Source organism: Oryzias latipes, chromosome 11 (genome assembly GCF_053564925.1).
Source record: "Oryzias latipes strain Hd-rR chromosome 11, Olatipes_Hd-rR_3.1".
Lineage (NCBI taxonomy): Eukaryota > Metazoa > Chordata > Actinopteri > Beloniformes > Adrianichthyidae > Oryzias > Oryzias latipes.
In genome coordinates, this window is record NC_136247.1 from 9239061 (window position 1) to 9253402 (window position 14342).

General features: G+C 40.9%; 1 long non-coding RNA gene across 1 annotated transcript in view; it reads right to left on the reverse strand.

The window, feature by feature from the left end:
- LOC105355126 (uncharacterized) overlaps window positions 1–3285 on the reverse strand; it is a 36956-nt gene extending 33671 nt beyond the window's left edge. Inside the window, exon 1 of the long non-coding RNA XR_909616.4 lies at window positions 3228–3285. This is a non-coding gene — a long non-coding RNA (uncharacterized LOC105355126). The remainder of the gene's footprint in view (window positions 1–3227) is intronic.
- Between the last annotated feature and the right edge of the window lie 11057 nt (window positions 3286–14342).

The following is a 14342-nucleotide window of genomic DNA, read 5'->3' on the forward strand; positions in this document are numbered from 1 at the left end:
GCAGATGTGGGTATAGTCACATGTATAAGCCTGAGGCAAGGCCTACTCCTCCCACAGTGTGCTAATGCATCACACTTACTCTGGGAGTCAGGACGTGACTTTTCAGGTTCACCGTGTTGCCTACTTCATGCGGCTTGTACTCTGACGCGGCTTGTATATGTTAAAAAGTAGTTAAATATGTGAAAATGGGTGGGTGCGGCTTATAATTGGGTGCGCTTTGTAGTCCGGAATTTACGGTATATAAGTGTTATAGAATGACTATGTGTATGTGTGTCTGAGTGCTTGTGGGTGCGTGTTGATTCTTCTGCAGCGGACCGGTCTGGAGCTGCATGCGAGTTTCAACTGTGCTCTCTGGTACAGACATCTTCTCAGAATATTATATATTGCCCAGTAATGAACGAGACTGCAGACTGCAGTCTGACACCCATGAAGAACACGGGGCAGGAGGCTCCGCCTCTGTTTATACAGACATGTAACGTGGCACTGCACAAAATAGTTCCCAAACAAAACATGTAGTGATATTCACCGAAATCTAACTGCACGTTCATGTTTGGTGTTACAGAGTGAAGGACAACAGTAATAAACCCTACCCCAACACAAAATCCTCCGGCGGGCCGCCGTATCGCGCACTCTAGAACACACGCAGCTTGTAATGGAAATGAATACAATGGAAATGAATAAGTAGAACGCAATAAATTTGTCGTATTCCCTCGTGAGACGGAAACTTCTGTTGTAGAATGAGGACGTGTTTCTGAAACCGCACCTTCTGAGCCGCTGCGCAGGGAGTGAAGGAGAACAGTAATAAAGGTTTCCCTTTGAATGTGTTTAATGTATTTATTATAGTTCCAATCTTGCACAATATGCAGTACTTAAAATAAATAAATAAATAAAACTTTCAAAACAAAAAAGTGCGGTGATGCAGTGATGCGGTTATCGTCACACCCCTAAATATATGAGAACAAAGCTGTATGAGCTGGATGCAATCAGTGACTGATGTAAGCCAAAAAGAAAATAAAAATGATTAGCAAAAGCAGGGGGGTAAAACAAAAAAAAGCTAAGATGAGAGCTTGACTAAAACAAATGTTCAAGAAGTAAAAATGGCTAACTCAACAACACTGACCATCACAGTCAGCATCGCTTCTCAATGCTTAAGCAGAACTATACAAAATGTTTAAAAAAAAAACATTTACCATCATTTAGCAGCAGTCCAAACTAAAATCACATTACCAAGAAACTTGAATATTTCTGTGTAAAACATACAATAAATGGGAAGGGAAAAAAAAGGTTTAAAAAAACAAAACCTTGTGATAAAACATGACACTCAAATTTCAGGTCATGACTTCTCACCTTCCAAAAAAAAAACAAAAAAAACATTTTATCTTCCTCACTAAAGCCCACAGCTTTTTAATGGAGCTGAAGAACTAAGTGAGGCTCTGGAGAGGTAGAACAGGAGGAGGATCGACAATGGTGGATGTTAATCAACCATTCTGGATATCAATGCTTGCTGACAGAATGTCCAGTAAAAGTCATAAGTATCTGATTTGCCTTTATTGAAATTTAAAAAATGTAAGCTTTTGTTCAAGTTTGATTTTTTATTTTATTCTTAGTGCCATGAAATGTGTACTTTTAAAGTAATTAAACCTGAAAGCAGAAGGAAAATTATTTTTTTAAAATCATTTTCTGTCTGTATACCGAAGGAAACAAAACATCTTAACTAGTTTTTGTTGCGTTGGTTGACTTGAAAACCTGATGGTCAGACTCAATGCTGTCCAATAAAAGCCCAAAAAGGTTAACCCCCTGGAATGAGTAACTTCAGTCTGATACCTGATGCAGAATTAGGCCAGTAATGGAGCCAACAGATAACATTTATGCTCGCTGCCATTGAAGCGTCACGGTGCAGGCACACTCAGCATTGACGGTTTAGAGCTCAGCGAGGTGTAAATGCCACAGGATGTTGTTAGCTCTTGATGGTTATGGTGGCACCCATAACTCTGTGACTTTCTGAAAGCCTCCTGAGAGTGAACAGAGCTTTATCTCTGTTGACAACTGCCATCTGTATTTCTGCCTGCAGTTTAATGTCTGCATTAAAAGCTCTATTAATCTGAGCTGATGATGCTGCCTGGTTTTACCTTGGTACGCTTCATTGACTGCTTTGGTTTTCAGAGAAGATGACTCACACAAATCATATTTATTGTCAGTTGCCGCACTGAAGTGATCCGTTCAGTAACATTTGGAAATGACAGTTAATTACTGAAGACAGTACTGTAATCTGACAACACAGGGATCTTTCTAAACACTTTAGGGTTTCAGTGTGGTTCTTGCTTCCTGTATTACCTTCTGCTTCATCTTGAAATGTTTCTCATGATAACTCACAGATATGCAGGATATGACCGGCCACATATGAAGTACTACTTTGGACTGTTTTAAACACCCAAGCATTTTGCATTTACCACGCACAAGTATGGGGGTGTCACTTGTTTGGGTTAGTTTTCTATTTTTATTTTTTTTTCCAAAACTTGTTCTGTCCAACAACTGAGCGAACAGATGAAAGCTGAAGGCCTTTTGTGATGGACAAAAGGACGTTTGTGTTGGACAGATTTTACCAATACAAAAACAGGTTATGTATCTTTGGGTAACTAGGATGTAAATTTGTATAAGCCCCTTTCTTTCTTTATTTTATTTCTTTATTTGTTACATTTTATGTTTTAAGTATATATATTTATATTCTTGTTTTATTACCATTGTTTTCTATCTGCAAAGGAATGTGATCAGCAAGACGTAAAATATTATTAAATTACTTAGTTTTAGGTCTATTGGGCTATTTTATTTATTTCTGTGTTCAAAACAGCAATCAGGCTACAATCATGCTAAGACGTGCTAATGTCTTAATTAACAGGACAAATGTGGCCTGAAGCAGCACTAACTCATATTCTTAATTTAAAAAAACAACAACTCAGTTTTACTCGCTTTAAAAGCCCCCACAAACTTCCTTAAACATGAAAGCCGGAAGCACAATAAGAAACTGACACAACTTTTAGCTAGCGCTAGCGTTAGCATTAAGATAAACGCAAAATTAAAATTAAAATTCCGACACTGATACAATATAACTTCTCTTCAACATCGCAGTTATATTCTTAATACGCTTATATTACAAATACTACATTTATAAACCACCAGAGTGATCGAAAACACTAAAAATGCGGGACATTAAAGGAAATGCGTACTACCTTCTGCCTGAACGTTCTCCATTTAGAATATGTAAAGAAAAAGTGCTGTGTTGCGTTCAGGTGCAGCTAGAAATTTGCACAACACAATACAATTTATGCTCATTTACTAAAATACATACACGACTTAGTCTCATTCGGTGGAATTTGAGATACACTAGTAATCCTGTTACAAGAACAATTATTTGAAAAAAAATCTTTAAAATTTTAGAAATGTACCATTTCATTAAAAATTATTTGAGAAAATTATGATATGGATTACACGTTTAAAATAGAAGATCAAGGTTAAACTATATACTAAAAAATCAGGAATAAATAAAAGTAAACAAAAAGTATCAATTTTGTTTTAAAAAAAGTTAGGATAAAAAATGTAAAAATAATAAATAAAGATAAACCGTAATAGAAAATTTAAGAGTTAAAAAAGAAGCAAGCTTAGCATGCTAAAAGTTAAAAAATAAAAGTAGGTGGTGGAAGACTAATGAAAAGTCTTCTTGATGTTACTCAGAGGCTGCTTTGCATGGCTGCTGGGCAAACTGGGAGAGCCTTTCAGAGGCGCAGCAGAGGACCCAGGTGCAGGGAGGATATTGGAAAAGGCGCACCAAGGCTCCTCAAATTAAACACAGTTTAGGAGACGGCGTCCTGTCATGATTGTTCCATCAGCTCCACTTTTAGGAGCTCGTCTCCCATTCGGCTCTGTGATTTTGTCCGTGCTTAAAGAGGCACAATGAAATGTAGCTTTTTTGGTTGAGTATTTGCGGGGTTTTTTCTGTCATCTCAACTCATTCTGTTATTTCACAGGACAGATTGTTTATCTTCTCATCCCAACTCTGACCAGAACATCATGTCCTAGAAATATCTGCTGAATTCCACTTTCGGTCCTCAGAAACGGGGATCTCAATCCGGACGCTCCATATTTTTGTGGAAATGAAGTACATTTGACACACAGCTCTCTTCTTTTAACACACACTTGGTGAAGAAATGCCATGGAAGTGTTCAGAGCAGAACTCCAGAGGGACAAACACAAGAAGAGCAACAATAGTGGTGTACTACAATCACAAAAAACATGTTATCCTTGATTTGCTGACCGGATTTAGTCTGTTAAATGGGGTAAATAAATAAAGTGCACAATCTGTGCTAAATGTTCGCCTTTGATGAATGAGCTATATTACCATTTCTTACCAAAAACATACAAAAACTGCATCAAATGGATCAATTCAGAGCATGAAATGTGATTTTTCAGACCTGAGGCAGGTTGTTGTCGCTGGTCTGCATTGATGTTCTGTCAGGCAGGTGCAAACCGACAGCTTTTTTCAAATGTCTTTTTTTTTTTAATCTTCTTTTCTTCTGTGTCAATTTTTACGCAGGAGGTTTCTTCAGTCAGATCCTCTCCTCCATCTCTCCTGCGGCCGTCCCTCTCTTCTCTGCAGTAGCTGACAGCACAGGATTGCTGCTTTCACCCCATCTTTGATCCCTCTTGTGAGGGCATTTTATTCCACCCTCAGTGCAGACACAGGCTAACCAGATGAAGAGTGCGTCTGCAATTGCCTGAGCAGCCCGCCTTAAAGCACAGTAGAAGAGTGGGCAGGTTGTGGATCATAGATGTTCGACTTTCTTTAAGGTCTGTGTAGTTATTTTCGGCAGCCTCCTGGTCTTGGTACTCCATTTGCAATTTCCATCAGTCCAAAACAAGTCCTGTTTTGCAAGTCCAGTTTAAGTTGGAAGTCTTTGGTGATGACTTCGAGTCAAGTCTCAAATCCATGCATCTATTTTCCAAACTGATTTAATCCCTTTTGGGGGTCACAGGGATGCTTGAGCCTATCCCAGCTAGTCTCTGGGTACACCTTGGATGGTTAGAAAGTCTATCACAGAGCAACACAAAGATGTAAAACTCACACATTCCCCCTTAAATGACAATTTAATCTCAATAAACCTATGAAGATTGTGTTTTGACTGTGGGACGAAAACCAGAGTTTTCAGAAAAGAACCACTAACTGCACGGGGAAAAAAAGTTTTCCCTGTTTTCACAGCCCCCCAGTGTCAAGCCTCCAGCTGTAATTGTAAGACAAGTCTGAAGTCTGTAAACTTTTTTAAAATCCCGAGGGGTGGGAAATTTGTTCTCCACAGTTGACTTATCCCCTGGGGGAGCAGTGAGCTGCAGACACAGGAACCATTTGGAAGTTTCCCTCCCCAATCCAACCCCTCAATGGTGAGTGTCCATTAGGAAGGCACTGGGTCCCATTTTTGGAGTCTTTGATATGACCTTGCCTTGATTTGAACTCACAACCTTCCAGTCTCTGGGCAGACACTTTCACAAAGCAAGGCAACAGAGCTGGTTAAAACAAAGCAATAAAGTAAAAACAAATGTTTTATCACCACAATTTTCACTAAACTATTTTTTACCCCCTAACACTGGATATGTCTACAGCAACACCTAAATAGCACACACTTCTATTACATACCGTAGCTTTTCAGAATCAGAATCAGAATCCTTTTATTGTTAAATGCACAGCTTTTACACTAACATACGAGATTGTTCCAGTGCAACGCGAACAAGATCAGACATACAACAAATACACACATACAGTTTTTAACTGTTTAGGTGGTCAACGGGCTGATTGTGACGCAGAGAAAAGCGACTTTTCATATCCGCGAACACACTACTAACATTAAGTGTTGCATTGCATACAGCGCAAAGCTGCTTGTTGCTATGACAGAATCAGTTGGAATTACGTTAATTGGGTAAACGCTTGAAGAGTCCTGGGGGTCAACAAATGTTAACACTGGAGGTAACACTCCGGTATTTAAGGGTTAAACAGTTGCAGTGTCTTGGTGTGAGTGGAGTCATCTGCAGCAGATGTCTGGCATTGAGGTGAAGGACTTTTCATTGGAAATGGCCGTTTTAACTCACCTTGCAGAGGGCAGAGAGAACGTCGCCTTTGAATTATCGTACACAGGCCCTGTACATTAAGATTAAGATTGAGATCAATTGTTTTCATCCCTGTAGGGAAATTAAATTGTTGTAGAACTACAATAAAATAAATACAAAATATACAGGGGTAGAAAAACTCTTACATGTACACACATAGCAGCTGAACATAATAAAATATTTAGTTAACTGAAAGCTTGAAGAGCACCTGAAATGATGCATTAATGTGGGTTTTTGACCTCTGACAGCTAACCTCTTCACAGTTAAAGAGGAGTTATGGAGTCTGATGGCGGACGGCAGGAATGACTTCTTTTACTGTTTCTTAGAGCAGAGGGGCTGCAGGAGTCTGCTGCTGAAGCTGCTTCGTAGCACTGATCTGTTTCCAAACCCACATCATATGAGCTGTACAGCCTCTTTCAGTCTTTTTAAACGTTTTATGAGGAAAATACACAAACATGACAAAATAACTCAGTTTATTAAAGTAGATTAGACATTTTTTTTACTCTCTGCTCAAATAAACAGATCCACAGATAAACAGTGTTGTCCGATCCCAAGATGCAGCTCAACAGCATCTTCCTGTTTTCTGTCCACAGGAGCTCATCTGTTCCTAATGGCGATAAATTCTCTCCTATCTTGGAGCAATGAGATCATTTCCCCAGGCAAAAGCTTCCTCCAGATCCAGCAGGAAGTTTGAACCACACACACTAATCTGACACACTTCCTCAGACTGGGGGGATGAAAAGAATTTTTAAACACAGCCGTCTGAAGGGCCCTCATACATATTTCATCCCACAGAACTCATCCCGGAGTCATCAAGCTGATTAATTGGACACTTAACTCGGGTACCAATCGATTTGGAAACACATCAGTGCCACATTCTGCCTTCCTGGCCGCACTCGTCTGTTGCTCTTATATTTTCATCCTTCTGTTTGCTCTCTTTAGGACTTTGAGGTTTGCTGCAGCTTTTATTGACCATTCCACCTGCGGATAGGAGTGCTGTAATCTGAGGGTGGGGGAGCCCGATGCTGCAGCCATGTTTAACTCAGTGTTGGCCCAATGAGGGCCAGTCCAGGAGGACTCCACCTTTCTCCTGACCACAGCAAGCAAGACAAAGCAGATAAGCGGAAAAGATTAGGAGTGGATACCGCTCGTGTTTCTTTTTTCATGATAAAACCAGCAACCAATCTAATACTCTGGGCTTGCCTCAAGCTCCCTGCTCCACTCCGTTCTGATGCGACCACCTGTAGACATTTAGCTGAAAATGGCAAAATCCTAATTAAAAGACCACTGAGAACACTTTTAAAACGGATCAAAAGACAATCGGAGTGACACTTATGAGAGAATCTTGCAGGTCCCACCAGCATTTTCATACTTTTTTTGTTTTTTTACCCTCATTGAATCAATAATTGGACATAATTCTTGAAGAAGAAACAATAGCCTCATCTGCACAGGTGAGATCCAGTTACAGGAACTCCAGACTTCCTGATTGTTCATCTGCCCCCCCCACTCTCGTTCTGATCCTCCAGTGAAGTGACCCTCAGCCAGCGCTGAAGTGCTGTTGTGAGCCGCTCTCTGTGGAGATAAAGAGAGCCGGAGAGGATCAGAGCATCGCCGCTGAGAGCTCAGGGAGGATGGTGAGGTGGAAAAGGGCTTCTGTCAGAGGCCAAATATCTAACTCCCAGCCTGATCCGAGCGTGTCTGGATTTATCCGTCAAAGGAATCCTGGGTGATTCACACTGATCTGACTGCTTCAGCAACAGCAGCAGCAGCAGCTGTCCGTCTACACTCGTTTGGAGGATGCTGGGTGACAAAAAGAACAAGAGCTGAAGTGAAACAGAGATGAAACATCCCGAATCATCATTAATTCCATCATCTCTGAAGTTCAATCATTCATCACATACCAAACCTCTTGCGCACATGAGCTGGCAAGATACACAAACCTAGTCAGCAGCAGAGGAATCACACATGAAGGGAAAAGGTGAAACACTTCCAAGCCTACTCGCTTCTTTGTGCACGTGATGCTGCAGACGGTTTCCACGGCAACTATCAGCAGCATGTTGGCGCTGCGACTGAAACCTCTGGTCTGGTTCCAGCCGACCTGCCGTCTGCTGCTCTGCCATGAACCCGGCTCCGGGACGAGCGCCTTGCTTCCCCTCTGCCCGTGGCAGATGGACAGCTTCATCTGTCTAGTATGTGAACTTTGTTTCAGGCTGAGAGAAAGCCTCTTAACAGACACCTGACAGGGTCCGTTCAGATAATCGTCAGCCCTCTGTCAAACTTTACTGCCAAAGAGAAACACCTCTCATTGTTCAACAGGATCAACTCTGTTTTTAACCCCTTCAGGGCATCTGAGCTCATGCAGGAAAAGATGAGGAAAGACTTTGGTTTGAGCTTCAAAAAGAATAGCTTGCGTGTCCTATACGAAAGCCCATTGAGACGACTGTTGTTGTGAATTTGGGCTATACAAATAAAATGAATTGAACGTCTATTTGCACTTCTAATTTTAGGTTGATTTTCTTTTGTTTTCAGCCGATAAAGTCTTTCTCAGCTGTTGTCATTGACTTTTTTTAGACTACCTTTACATTTTGCTGAGTCAGCCATCTCTTCCAGCCATCTCTTCCACCCTGATCATCCTTTGACCTATTTCGAAAGCGTTCCCAGTGGTCTTTTAATACCATTTTTAGAGCAAAATCAAAAAACCTGTCTCGTTTCTGCAGAGCAGCAAGAGTTCATTCGAAATTTCACTCTGAATTGTGGGCTAGCAGGAGCCCACCCCCACTTCCCATAACGCGTTTGTTTACATGCTCTCCCGCTAGCTTACAATCCCTCACACCCCCAACCTAACATTATCGGGGACACAAAAATGGCGAGCAAAATTGAAGCCATCCAGCCATACAGTTTTGAGCCAGATGGCAGCTCGGACGAGGACAACAAATACATCAGTGGATCTATTTTTCTGCAAGTGGATGCTTTCCAAAATCTCTTTCCCCCTTGTGCTATCATAGGCACTTTAACATTGGGAGTTGGGTCATCTAGACCCACTAGACAGTGCTCTGAACCTTTTTTCTTCAATGATTTGTGATCTTCACTGGTGTCCATGGATTACATGAAATCTTTCCACCTTTATCCACCTTTGTCATGGTAGGGAGAACACGTCAATGCAAGGGTGGGGTCATCTAAGATAGCACAAGGGTTAAAACTACAAATCTTAACCAATACTTGTGCAAAGAAACTACAAATTCAGTCAGACTGTGCTTTTCAGTGACCGTTCAAAGTTACTCCACCCTGTCCCCAGTCTGCTGATATCCTGTCAACTAGCTTGATCCAGAATCACTAAGTAAGAACTGATCCATCTGCTTTAGTCCATCTGTGTTCAGTCTTAGTAAACACTGTGCAGTCTCCAGGTCCTCTAAAAGAAGTCATCTTCTGTACGTTCTGTCAACCTTACCACCATACAATCAATGATGGACTTCACACTAAACCTGTTTGTTGTTTCTGTGTTGTCCATCCATCACCAGGGTTCTGATGCTGCACCTTTAACCTATTTAGCATTTCCCACAGCAAATTCCAGCATTGTTTTCCATAAATTTTGCATGTAGACTTATTCATAAACTCAACATTAAGTTTGGCATTGGGCTTTATTTGGATAAATAAAGCCCAATGCCAATGTGAAAACAGTTTAACAGTTTTTTTTAAAAAATGGATTGAAAAAGCTGGATTTGTGTGTGTTCTGCACAAATAATCCTAATTTTTTTAGACTTCGAAAAATCATCTAATTTATTCAAGTCTCACTTATGGTTTTTTATCATTTCTAGCTTCTTTCTTTCTGTATTTGTGAATATTCGTTGACTAATTCAAGTTTTTCATTTTAGATTTTAGAATTTATTTTAGAATTTCTTGGCTTTGCTTTAGTCTCTTCAATTTACTTAGCTTCTTGTGCTCCGAACTTGAACTCTATCGGGAGATGAAAAGAAGTGCAGAAACCTTCAAAAACAATAAAAATGTTGATGTTTCCTCACAGAAGTTGAGGGAAGGTGAGAGTTCAACCTGCAATGAAACTGTTGCACTGAGAAAACGATTTAAACGCTGCATCTTATTCCATTTACTCGTGCTAAACTAGAATGATCTACCTGACCCTGTATGCATTTAGAGGCGTGTTTGAGCAGCTTCTTCTCGCATCTCTTTGCTCCTTCTTTCTTTTTCAATCCTTCCATCTCTTCAAGCTTTTCTGTTTAGTTCCCTCCACGTTGCTGATCCATATATTGTGCAGCCACCTCTCACTCGTAGCTTCCATCATGTGCCACGAAGAGCTGCATAAATTATGTAGATTACTGCAACATTTTCCTTCAGAGTCGGACTGCACGAGGCCGAGGGGAATCTGCAAAAGAAGTGTACATGCCGTCTCTGAGATTGCATTTGGATTCCATGACCGGCTCCTGTGAGCTCGTGAATTGCTTCTTTGGTTAAGATACTTTGTCGTGTTAAATGCATTTGAAACGATAAGAACATATTTGCTTTGAACCCAGAGAGTCGGAGAAACGGTGTATGAGAGGAGAGCAGAAGCAGGGACAAGAGAACATGAAAAGAGTCGCTGAAGGGTGTTTGGAGGGTAAAGGAGGAAGATGACAGGAGGGAGGAGAAGGAAGTCGGGGGAGGAGACCTGAAGTGTAGAGTAAGATGTGGTATTGTTAATGCTACAGTAAATTAATATTCGTGTGGGGTCATCCATCAGGGGGAGAGCAGGCGAGGCGTGAGAAACATGATAATGGAAGCTGTCATGGAGAGGGAGGGAGAAGAGGACCGAAACAGAGAACAGCAGAGTCATGCAGAAAGTGGGAGGGGAGGGGGCCAACAGAACAAAAGGGGATCGGCAACAGCAGAAGAGGAGAAGAATGCAGATGTGAGGAGAGACAGGTGATAAAGAGGAGAAGTGAGGAGAGATGTGCCAAAAATGGAAGAGAGGAAAAAAGTGGAGTTGGAGTAGCCATGCAGAATTAATCTGCAAATTACAATGAATAATTAAGGGCTGGGAATCCCACAGGAATAAGATGGAGCAAAGAGGAAAATGAATGGGGGGGAGTGGAGGAAGGGGCAGAGACCTAAGGTTTTTTTTTCTGACACTGAATCCTGAGGGAAGAACAAAGCAAGTCACAGGATGGGAGGGAGGGGGCCTAAGGTCTTTAAGCGAACAAGTAGAACACTGCAGCCACTGAGAGGCAACACAAAAAGACAAAGGGTGACAAGGCAGAGAGATAGCCTGGGGCCATGATGAAGGAGAGAGTGAGGAGGACGCCGTGATGAAACAAGAAACTGGACATGTCGGGAAGATTCATCTTCTGAGTTGCTTCAGGCATCAGCAACAGTCCGCTGTGGAGCAGCGGCAGGAACGGGGCCTCCAACTGAGACCAGAGCTCAGAAAATCTGCTTTTACCCCACGGTGTCCGCATAAAAGTTCATAAAAAGTGACTGTGGAATACTATGTGCTTTAATAAATGGGGGCTTGTCACATGGGACTAAAACAAACAAACTTGGTCTTTGAATGAAAACTCACTGAATGTGATTTAGCACATTTAAGCATTTGAACAGCCCATCCCCTCCTTGCTACGTTATCTCCACCTTCCACCAGTGGATTCCACAGAACTGTCCCCCATTTTCCTCCACAGTAAGCTCATTGTCTAGAAAGTACATACCTTCCTAGACTGTCCTGTTGAGCGTGTTGTGGAGCCATCCCCACTACCTGCACCAAGTCTTTTAATAAACTTGTATTTAAATCTACACATGTTTTTGTTTTGGGGCCTTTCTGCAGGAATGGTGTGAATAATCTGTGAGGGTTCTGCAGTGTCGTGCTTTGCCTGTAGCGTGCCAAAACACTGCAGCTCAATGAGCTTTATCTGAATCTGCTGCATTTCGCTGGGCCATTAAGAATTGCGGTATGTAATGTATCGCTAACGACATCTTTGATATTACAGGGATGAGTGTTTGTTACGACCTGTCGCCCGCTGCATGCCCGTAAAAAAAAAGCGTGGACGCACTCTCAGCACAGGTTTGTTCTTTCTTTTAGCCAGCAGATAGCCTGTGCTCACCCGTAATGGCAGTTGTGACCATTGCTTACCATCCTGCAGGATGTCATGGGTTTACTTCCTGAGACTGCATCAGTGGAGGAGGTCATGTGATGCAGCAGACAGAAAAGTGTTTGCATCATTTTCTGATCCACTCAGCTCCATGAAAGATTTCTGTTCTCTAAACGTTCCAGTGGTTTTGAAAAAGCAGGAATTTTTCTGATTCAGACGCTCTGTTGTTCATTTCCGCTTCAATACACACATTGATGGAATGTTTTGCATTTCATTTGGGTTTGTTGTGTATAACCCAGCTTATTAATGCAATACTGACTGTGCCAGCTTGCTTCTGCTCTAAACCCTCGGGTCATTCATATTCCTTATGTGCTCTGTTGTAATTAACACAGAAGTTGAATTTTATGAGGCAATCGGATTTGTTATGTAAAGAGCGTAAAACAAACATAGTGTTTAATAAAGGTTTGAATTTAAGATATTCATTCAGCTTTAAATTGATGCTTTAAAAAAAACTGAACCTTGATGACTGAAATATAAGGCAAACTGGAAATTTGTCTAGATTGAGATATCAATTTTTGGGGCACATACAAAATTTTATTATCTTATTAGTCTCTTTTTAATGAATTTCTTTATGTTTTAATGTTTTTTTTGTTACTTAGCATTGGTCTCCGGTCACTGAAACCTTATGTTTTACAAAAACAGTGTTTAAAAATCTGGGTGCAGATGAAAAGAATTGAAAGTGTCTAAAAAAGCCATTCAAAAACCACAAAAGGCTTTTTATGTTTAGAAAAAGTACACCTTAGAAAAGCAATATTCTGCAATTTAAAAAAAGTGGTCAAAACAAATCAAAAGATAAAAAAGAGGGACCAAAAAAATTAAATCTTGACTAAAAAAGAGAATTAAAAAGCAGGCAAATAATTCCATACAATAGCAAAATGAGGACGCTAGGAATGGTAATTACATGGAAAAATGCCACCTTAAAAACTAAACAGTTGTGACTCACCCAAGACAAAAAATGCGCAAGATTTAGAAGATGGTTGATGGTAATCAAGGCTGCAACAGTTCAATTAGATCCAAAAAATCAAATTGAATCAGACTTAATCTGTCAAGCATTTTTATACTCTTGTAACACAAATATGCTTTACACATTGGAAATCTCCCCACGCAAACATAATTCAGGATTAGATGCAAATCTGGCCCGATGGTTCAGTAGGGAAACAATATTTTTGGGACACCTCCAAGCTAGTGACTGCTCCCCCCAACTCAGATTCACTAAGGGTAAAACCATCGGACCCCCCCCCCCCCTACCCCCACCCTATCGGAACAGGGAGTCATTAGGGAAAACACTAAAGTTCAAAAGTTAAGAATTGACAAAGCCCTTTTGGATAAGAGCTGAAACGTCTTCTAACTTTAAAAACTAAGTCCAGATGAAAGCCCCTAAACCTACTACTATGACTAAAGTTAAAACAAAATGTAAAAGGCATAAAGAACAAAATTAAAACAGAAATTAATAACCAGACAAAAAATACACCTGGAAGAGAAAAAAAATCACTAAAAGTAAATTAAAAAGATAAATGAACTAAAAAGAGCCAATCAAATAATTAAAAAGAATATTAATTAATTCGTTCATCTTCTAATCCGTTTATTTCCTTTCGGGGTCACGGAGCTGTCGGAGCCTATTCCAGCCACTAAGAGGCGAAGGCAGGAGACACCCTGGAAAGGTCGCCAGTCTGTCGCAGGGCCACAATCACACACCCATATACAGTCATATTCACACCTAGGGACAATTTAGGGTAGCCAATAACCTGTGAAGCATGTTTTTGGACGGTGAGAGGAAGCCGGAGTCCATGGAGAAAACCCATACATGCACGGGGAGAACATGCAAACTCCACACAGAAAGGGGACCCCCGGGGGCCTCCGTGCTGTGAGGCAAGAGCGCTAACCAATGCGCCAATGTGCAGCCCTTAAAAGAAATATGAATACAAAAAATCCTTTTACTATCAATGAAACGTATTCCTAGAATTCTGCTAAAAGTCTGATTAAAACAGTAGCTTTTGAGCTTTCCTTTACAAACATGAACAGTCTCTGCTGCCCTAAGACTAAATGAGGCCTCTCTGAACA